Source organism: Ostrea edulis, chromosome 4 (assembly GCF_947568905.1).
Source record: "Ostrea edulis chromosome 4, xbOstEdul1.1, whole genome shotgun sequence".
Taxonomy (NCBI): domain Eukaryota; kingdom Metazoa; phylum Mollusca; class Bivalvia; order Ostreida; family Ostreidae; genus Ostrea; species Ostrea edulis.
This window is the reverse complement of record NC_079167.1, coordinates 87,238,402-87,247,166: the sequence shown is the minus strand read 5'-3', so window position 1 is coordinate 87,247,166 and position 8,765 is coordinate 87,238,402.

Here is an 8,765-nt window from a genome sequence, read left to right as displayed (position 1 = left end):
TTAAATAAGTGACAGAATAATCGGAGAGGAATTACGATGATATATATTGTAAGCTCCCCAAGGATGGCGAGATAGATGTGGGGACTACAAAATAGTAGAACTCAAATTCAGGTCAGGTACTAAGTACCGTGGCTCTCAGGTACTGTTAATGAATTCTCCAACCAAAGTAGTCTCTGGTTTGATATAATATGACTATAGGTGAAGGTAATCAATGTTTTAATTCAATACATGTGATTTCATTCAATTGACAGTTGATAACACAAATAGTGAAATACTGATATGGTCTAAGACGTCTGCCGTACAGGTTTAAGTGCAAAAAGGGAAATTACTGGTTAAAGGAATATTTGTTGATATAAAGTAAAACAGGTGTCCAGTGTGTTGGGAGATAAATGTCTTATCAAACCTCTAACCTAATCATGAAATCCGGATCGTATCGGAGGAGAGAAGTTTGAATGTTGCCGCCAATACAACTTGCAATTATCTGAAATCTATGTCGCTTGCGCTGTATATATAGGTTTCTGAAATATAACACGTGATGGGGCTTAACCAATGGAATTACTGTACGGAGACGTCCAACCAATCACGGCACTGTACTGAACCGTACAGACATAATATTGTCAAACAGTGTCAAACAAAGCTGCCGTACAAAATGATAAAGAACGTGAAAAGGTGTTATAAAATCAGAATTGGTGATGGATTTAAACTAGGAGATAATTCTGGAAGTAGTCATACACTGTAAGTAAACATTTATGACTGTAAACATTCGCATTACGTTAAACAAAATATCAATCGTCGAGCAGACGATGTTGTCGCCGTACAAATGAGCAACTGTATTCTATTACAATTTCAGGTAAGATTTTCCGCTAAAATCATCAATAAAATAAATGTACACAACAGCTTTGTAATATTTACAAACGATTTACATAGCAATATAACCGTAAAATGAAACACGTTCTTAAAAACGAAACAGTGCATACATGTAAACACATGGGAGAAAGATGGCGGACATTACGTATACAAAGTGCTGTCCCAATAAACTTCACGCAGGAATAAATAATCAGGGCATCTTCCCGCTTACAAAAACGATGCTTAAAATACCTGTAATGTACACTAAATTGAAAGGTATGTATCTTAACCTACATGAAATAGATTAAGTACAAATATAGAACAACATGCTTTGTGATACTACGGAGACACGAACGTGTATTTCTGAAATATGTAGCAACCATTATTATATTATATAAAATCCACCCACAATTATTCCCAATTGATTCACAACATTGAAATACTGAAATTTAACTGCCAGGTCCTTACAATATCATATACGTCGGGAGAATGCCCAACTTCGAAGCGAAGTCGATTTATTAAGGGCATCTGTGATTAAAATGGATAGAAAAATTGCACACCAAGACAAGGGACTCAATGACTTACGTTCCCCTTCATTGTGAGATAATGGGCTGATCGACAACCTTGAATACTCATCTGGTGAAATCCTATCAGATACTATCTCCAACTTGATAAAGAAATCGTTAGAAATGCAAGTTTCCTTTGTTCGCATTCAGAGAAATAGCGTCAAGGGTACTTACAAATCTAGACCCGTCACAATAACTGCGAAATTGGTGGATCGAAGCAAACAAGGACAAGATACTGAAAGCTCAAATAGCGGAAAAGCTACACAAAATCAGGTCCCCTTTCTATATAACAGCACAAGACCCCCCTGCAATTTGGGAAGAACGCAAAAGAATGTACGCTATTTCTTACTCTCTTGGCGAAAACAAAATCAATGCGAAAGTGGAACGGGGGCGAGTAATTTTGCCAAACGGTGACCCATTGATCCATATTGTGATTTAGTACGAACGATAGAATCATCGGATACTCTATAACTTACACCCGATGAGATCAAAAACTTAGATATCTCGGACACTACAACTGAACTAACCAAACTTAAGGGTTCTGAAATATTCGCCATAGGAGCGACGGTTACTTTAACAACAGAAGTTCAAAACATGTACAAGAAAGTTTGTGCAGGTCACTACTCAGCAGCAGCCGCTTATCGTATCCTAATCTACAGGTTCGTAGACTCTTCCAGGAAAATTAACGAAAGTTACTGGGATGATGGCGAGCATGGAGCAGGGAGGCGCCTTATGACATATATGAAATCAAGCAAAATAGAAAATCTGGGTGTGGTTATAATGCGCTGGTGTGGCCCAAATCATATTAGCCCGGACCGCTTCCGAATCATGGAGGACCATGTATGTGAAGTGGCTAACACTGTACTCTAGTGATTGTTGTGGGTTATATATATATAAAGCATGGAAATAGCAATGAACTCTTAAATAAACATAACTGCCCTAAGTGAAGAAATATTTAATATAAAGCACAGAAAATTTCACTTTATTTGGATACCCACTTCCGTCCCTACCGGGGGTTGAACTCACGACCTGCGGAACAAAATTTCCTAGCAGCATGTAATCAGCGCGCTAGACCGCTCGACCATCTAAGCAAGTCAAAAAACTTGTTTCCGATGACATGGAATTCTCGCCATGCTGTCACACGCTACACGGTCATTGAACTTAATCACTCCATATCATTATCTTCCCACCATTTTATTCCTTAATCACATTGTTTTGGAAGTTTTCCCTTTAAATTTATCTGATTTCTGTAATTTTCAAGAATAATTTTATTTTTATCCTGACCCGACCATGGTATAAACTCTCTACACCATCGTCAGTAAACACGCTTTACAACGAACCCACCATTTTTATCACTCAGTACGACAGTGTATCACTCTTGTTATCAATGTAGATTATTGATACTTGTCGTTTTTTCGTGTTATTTGTTTATGTAATATATGTCTCTTGATAAAGATAAATTTGAGTTTTAAATAAACAACAGTGTCGTGGCCTATTCAGTGCATATATATATATATATATATATATATATATATATATATATATATATAAAGCACATAAATAGCAATCCAAATTTTGTTCTTTATATATATCAGTGCAGTTTGATATCGAAGATCTGTCTCAACGACCATGTATTTTCGACAACCTCAGCAAGGAGGAAAAGTTACCCTTCAATCTCTCAAAAGCCGTAACGACATTGTCATAAAGAAAGCAGACAAAGGGTGTACGGTAGTTGTTCTAGACAAAGAATCGTACATAGCTGAAGCCAACAGACCGCTATCTGACGAGCGATTTTATAAGAAGCTGAACTCAGATCCTACAGAGGAATTTTCAGCCCTCATAACCCAAACTCTCGATAAAATGTACAAAGATGAAGAACTAGAAGACCAAGTTTACGAAGCACTCTGTCCGGCTGACTGTAGATCAGGACAGTTCTATATTCTCCCAAAAATCCACAAAGAAGGCATGCCTGGCCGACCCATTGCAAGTGCCATCAGATATCCCACGGAGAGAATTTTTGAATTCCTTGATTTACATCTCCGTCCCCATGTAGAAGATTTGCCGTCATAACTGAAAGACACCACCGATTACATTAACAAGACTCCTTCTTCTGACCTTCCCGACAACACGTTGTTGGTGACAATGGACGTCACATCTTTGTACACCAACATTCCACACGAGGAAGGTATTGAAGCTTGTAGGGATGTCTAGGATATGAGGTCTATTCAGATATCCTATAATGGATCGTTTGTAAAGCTGTTGGAACATGTTTTCAAGTTCAATAGATTCATGTTCAACGGCGAAAATTACCTACAAATTAATGGCACAGCCATGGGCACCAAAATGGCTTCAAGGTATGCCAACATTTTATAGCGAGACTTGAACACAACCTACTAATGCAGGCACCAATAAAGAGTTGGTTGCGATTCATTGACGATATTGATATGAAATGGGTAGAAAGTCGGGGAGACCTTGACAACTTCATTGAACTAGCCAATGCATTTCATGCTTTGATTAAGTTCACTGTCGATATTTCCGCATCCAGTAACGTCTTTCTAGACACTACGTCTATGGGCTACGGAAATGTCAAGATCGGTATCCACACCAAATCCACGGACTCGTTACGTCAAGCTGCCATCCACCCCATACGTTCAAAGGAGTACCAAAAGGTTTAGCCACCCGAGTCGGTCGTTTCTTCTCCACTCCTGCACTTTATCATAAACAGAGCACCCATCTGCAAAAACACTTCTGCAAGAGAGGCCATGAAGCCCCAAAAGTGCAAGCAGCTATTGATGAGATGTCGAAACACGACAGACAATCCCTACTACAATATAAAGGCAAATCGGTAGGTGACAGAGTCCAAATGGTTACTACGTATCACCCTGGCTTGAAAGACCTAAACAAAATTCTGAAGAAGCAAATTCCCATTCTTCACATCAACCCAAGAATGGCCGAAGTCTTCAAAGAACCTCCTTCGGCTGCCTTCAGACGTCTGCGAAATCTGAAAGACATGGTGGTGGGAACAAAATTGGAGAATCCTTTGCCCAATGGAGGTTTCAAAACATGTTCTTATAGCAGATGCCTGTTGTGCAAACACAGCGCGAGCGCAGATAGTTTTGAGAGCCCTGTCACCGGTCGATGCTACCGAATTCTTGGGGACATATCCTGTCGCAGGGAGAACTGCATTTATCTCATAAGTTGTAAGGTCTGTGACCCACAATACGTAGGTGAAACTGTGGACCTACGTAGAAGGATCAATAACCACCGGTCTACCATTAAAACCAAAAGGGTCAAAGAACCCGTTGCCGAGCATTTCAATCTCTCAGAACACAAATGGGAAGACATGACAGTAGTGGTTATTCACGTGACCTATGTGGAGAGAAAAAAGGAGAAATTCTGGATGCATAGATTGAGGTCATTCCACCCCAATGGTCAATGGCATGGTCAAACCCAATTACTTCACCAGAATGAATATGGCCTATCTTCCCCTAGTTATAACTCAGTGTTGTTTTGTTGGTTTTACACTTTCGTTTTTGCCGTCTATTTGTCACGTCATCATCATTAGCAGTCAAAAACATTTTTCAATTTATTTACTCATTATCAATTATAATATCCTTACTTAGGCCCCCTAATATGTAGTTTAGGAATCCAGTATAGGTACGATAACTCATATTCATTCGACCTATTGACTGGGATATTAAATGTGTCTAATACTGAAGCATGGTTTTGAAGAATCGCCATCGACCTTCCCGTGGACGATCCACTCCGTTCTTCATGACCTTGAAGGATGCGAAGCTTACATTGATGATGCTATCATCTACAACGACACATGGGAGGAACATCTCCAAATCATGCATGTGTTCATCAAGATTCTTAACAGTGAACCTTGCAAAAAGTTACTTTTGCCATGCTGTTGTAAAGTATCTAGGTCATAAAGTAGGTCAAGATTGTGTTACACCTATCAAGGCTAAAGTAGAGGCTAGCGCAAAGTTCCCGATTCCTACAATCGAAAATTGTTAATGAGATTTTTGGGTATGACTGGTTTTACAGAAACTTTTATCCTACTTTTCCCTCAACAGTTGCTCCACTTACCAACTTATAGGAAAAGAGAGTTAACTTTGATTGGAGAAAGGACTGTGATGAATCATTTTGTAAAATTAATTCTGTTCTCATGAGTAGTCCAGTTATTTCAGCTCGAAATCTAGCTGCAGAACTGTAGCTCTCTGAAAAAATAGTGTGACGGACAGAGAGCTACAGATCCACCCCTTATAAAAACCTTCGATTTACGGCGCACAAATAGCTGCGCACGGTTGAGGCCTGATATCGTTGTATTCTTGTCTTGCTGTCACATAAATTTAATATCAAAAAATTCTTAACATATTTTCCTACTATTCTTGTGTCCAAACATACCTTCAAATATTCATTAAAGCCCCATAGACCCGAAAATGCACAGCTTTAAATGATTTCGTTTAAAAGATTTAGAGGCACTCCTTTTGCGTAGTCCTGTTTTTACGCGACATCGGTCAAATTGACCGATACGGTAGAGAAGTAAAAACAAGATGTGTGCAATTTTCTGTCTTTGATACAAGTACAAATGTGTGCTAATTGATAAAAAAAGATATTAACACCGCGACATACCTATTTTATAATTAGCATTTTGATTATCATTTTTGATAAGACTTGATACCCACGCAGCTTAAAGTGCTTGAAATTTAAGGATTATACCATTAACATATCTTCCTTCTTCATTTACTGGACCTATTATGGTTTTTCTTTTTATTCCTTTTTTTTTTTACTCCAAAAGTTAAAAATGTTTTTATTTATTCGTTTTAAAATATCAGTTCCAGGAATTGGTAATACAGATGCTATGTAAATAAATTGGCTAATACCTGAAGTATTTATGATTTCTTTCTTTCCTAAGATTGTTAATTTTCTTTTCTTTTTTGCCATCCTTCAAGGAGTTTTTCCACGTTTTCACATTTATCAATCCAGTTTTTGCGGTGACATTCTTTCTCATTATTTCCTAAGTATATTCCTGAACATCTTAAAGACTCAGTGTTTACTTTTATACCAAAATTTTCTTTTGTTGTGTCTTTTAAAGTACCAGTTAGCATGCATTCTGTTTTATCAATATTCACTTTAGATCCTGTATTTTTTTGATAATATTTTCAATTCTTTAAGCTTCTTTCATTTAATTAATATTTTTTTTAAAACATAGTGAGATCATCCGTATGGTGAGCATGTTTTACTTCCTCACCAAAGTGAGAGGTTTTTATTCCAAATACTTGTTTATTCTTTTTTAGCTTCATAACCAGGATTTCAGCTACAAATAGTTATAATATCGCAGAAATTGGACACCCCTGTCATATCCTTCGTTTCATGTTGCAGGTTTTAGTTATCCAACCATTATATTCTAACCTAAATATTGGGTTTGCATACAATATTTTAACCCATTTTAGAACATTTTCCTTAAATCAGAATTTTGTCAATGTTTTGAACATGAAGCTCCATTCGAGAGAGTCAAAAGCTTTTTCAAAATCTACCAAACGCAAAATTCCTTCATCAGCTGACTCTTTGCATTATTCTAAAATGTCTAAAATTAGTCTAGCATTATCTCCAATATATCGGCATTTGATATACGCGGACTGGTTTTTATTTATCAAATTATCTGAAACCTTTTGAAGTCTTTTTGCAGATATAAATGCTATAATTTCATAATCAGTGTTCGTTAAACTTATTGGACTATAGTTTTTCAAGTCTTTTGTATCTCCTTTTCAAAGATTAGAGAAATTACAGCTAATCTCTGTGTATAGCTTAATTGATTATTTCTATAAATATTTTGCAGTGTGTCATATAATATATCTTTAATATGATTCCAGAAGCATCGGTATAATTTATGTGTTAAGCCATCTAAATCTGGTGCTTTATTTAGTTTGAATTATCAACAGTTTCTGTGCATTCTTCAAGTGATGGACATTCTTCACATAATTGTATATCATTATCACTCATTTCATTTTCTAGTTCAACGGATTGTAAGTAATCATCAATTTCGTTATCTGATATATTTTGGGAAGACTATAAGTTTTCATAGAAATTGCACATGGTATACATTATATCGCTAGTTTTTTTTTAGATATTTTTGTTATCATTTTTTAAATCTTTTATAACACTTTACTTTTGTCTACTTTTTTCTAAAAATAAGAAATAACTCATACATTTCTCACCTTCAGTTATCCATTTTGATCTTGATCGTATAAAAGCACCTTGACATTTCTTACTTATAATAGGTTATCCTACTATGCCTCGATATCTCGTTTTGTATTCAAATCAATGTTTTGAAAGTCTGATTCCTCAATGTCATTTCTTTTTCTAAAGTTCTAATTCTTTTATCTGGATTTTTTCTTTTTTGTTTAGCAAATTGAATAGAAAAGTCCCGAGTTTGTAATTTGAATAATTCCCATTTATCTTGTGGTTCTCCTGGGTCATCATTTTTTATTTCAGTAATCTGGTTTTGAACTCTACGACGGCGTATTTGTGCCAATCTAACCTAGCAGAAAAAATAAAAATAAATCGTTTCTACGATTTATTAAATCGTAGAAACGATTTAAAAAGTCGTTTCTACGATTTAGAAAGTCGTTTCTACGATTTAGAAAATCGTACAAACGATTTAAAAAGTCGTTTCTACGATTTAGAAAGTCGTTTCTACGATTTTTAGGTCTCGTGTGACATATTGGCAATTGGTTGCCGTCTGTCATCGTGCGTTAACAATTGAACATTTTTAACTTCTTGATAAGTATGATCATTCCAATTCATTTCAAATTTGGTATGAAGCATCTTTGGGACAAAGGGAACATAAATTGTAAATTTCAGGACTCCTACACCCCTTGAGCCTTAAGGGCAGGACAAAAACTGCCACAAAATTGAATAATTTTCAAAACTCTTCTTCTCTACCACCACATATATGTAAGAAAAACTAAATGCATTGTGATGTAGAGCAGGAAGGCCTACCAAAATTGCAATTTTCATGATCCCCTGGGTAGGGGTTTTGACCCCAGGGTGAGGCCAAACTTGGTATATAGCGTTTATGTGTAAAACACTTTTATAACATCTTCTTTAGTGCTATTGATACTAAATTAAAACTAAATGGATATCTAAAAGTAATACCGGTAGGTAGTCCTATACAGAAATTGTAAATTTCATTATTCCAAGGGTTTGGTTTCATGATGGTGACAAAATTATTATAACGGTTATTGTCTTAAAGATTTGAAGGACTTCTTTAAGTTTGGTGATACAGTATACAATCTAAATGCATGTTTAAGAATAGCAGAAAAGGGTGTACAAAATAAGGTTGAT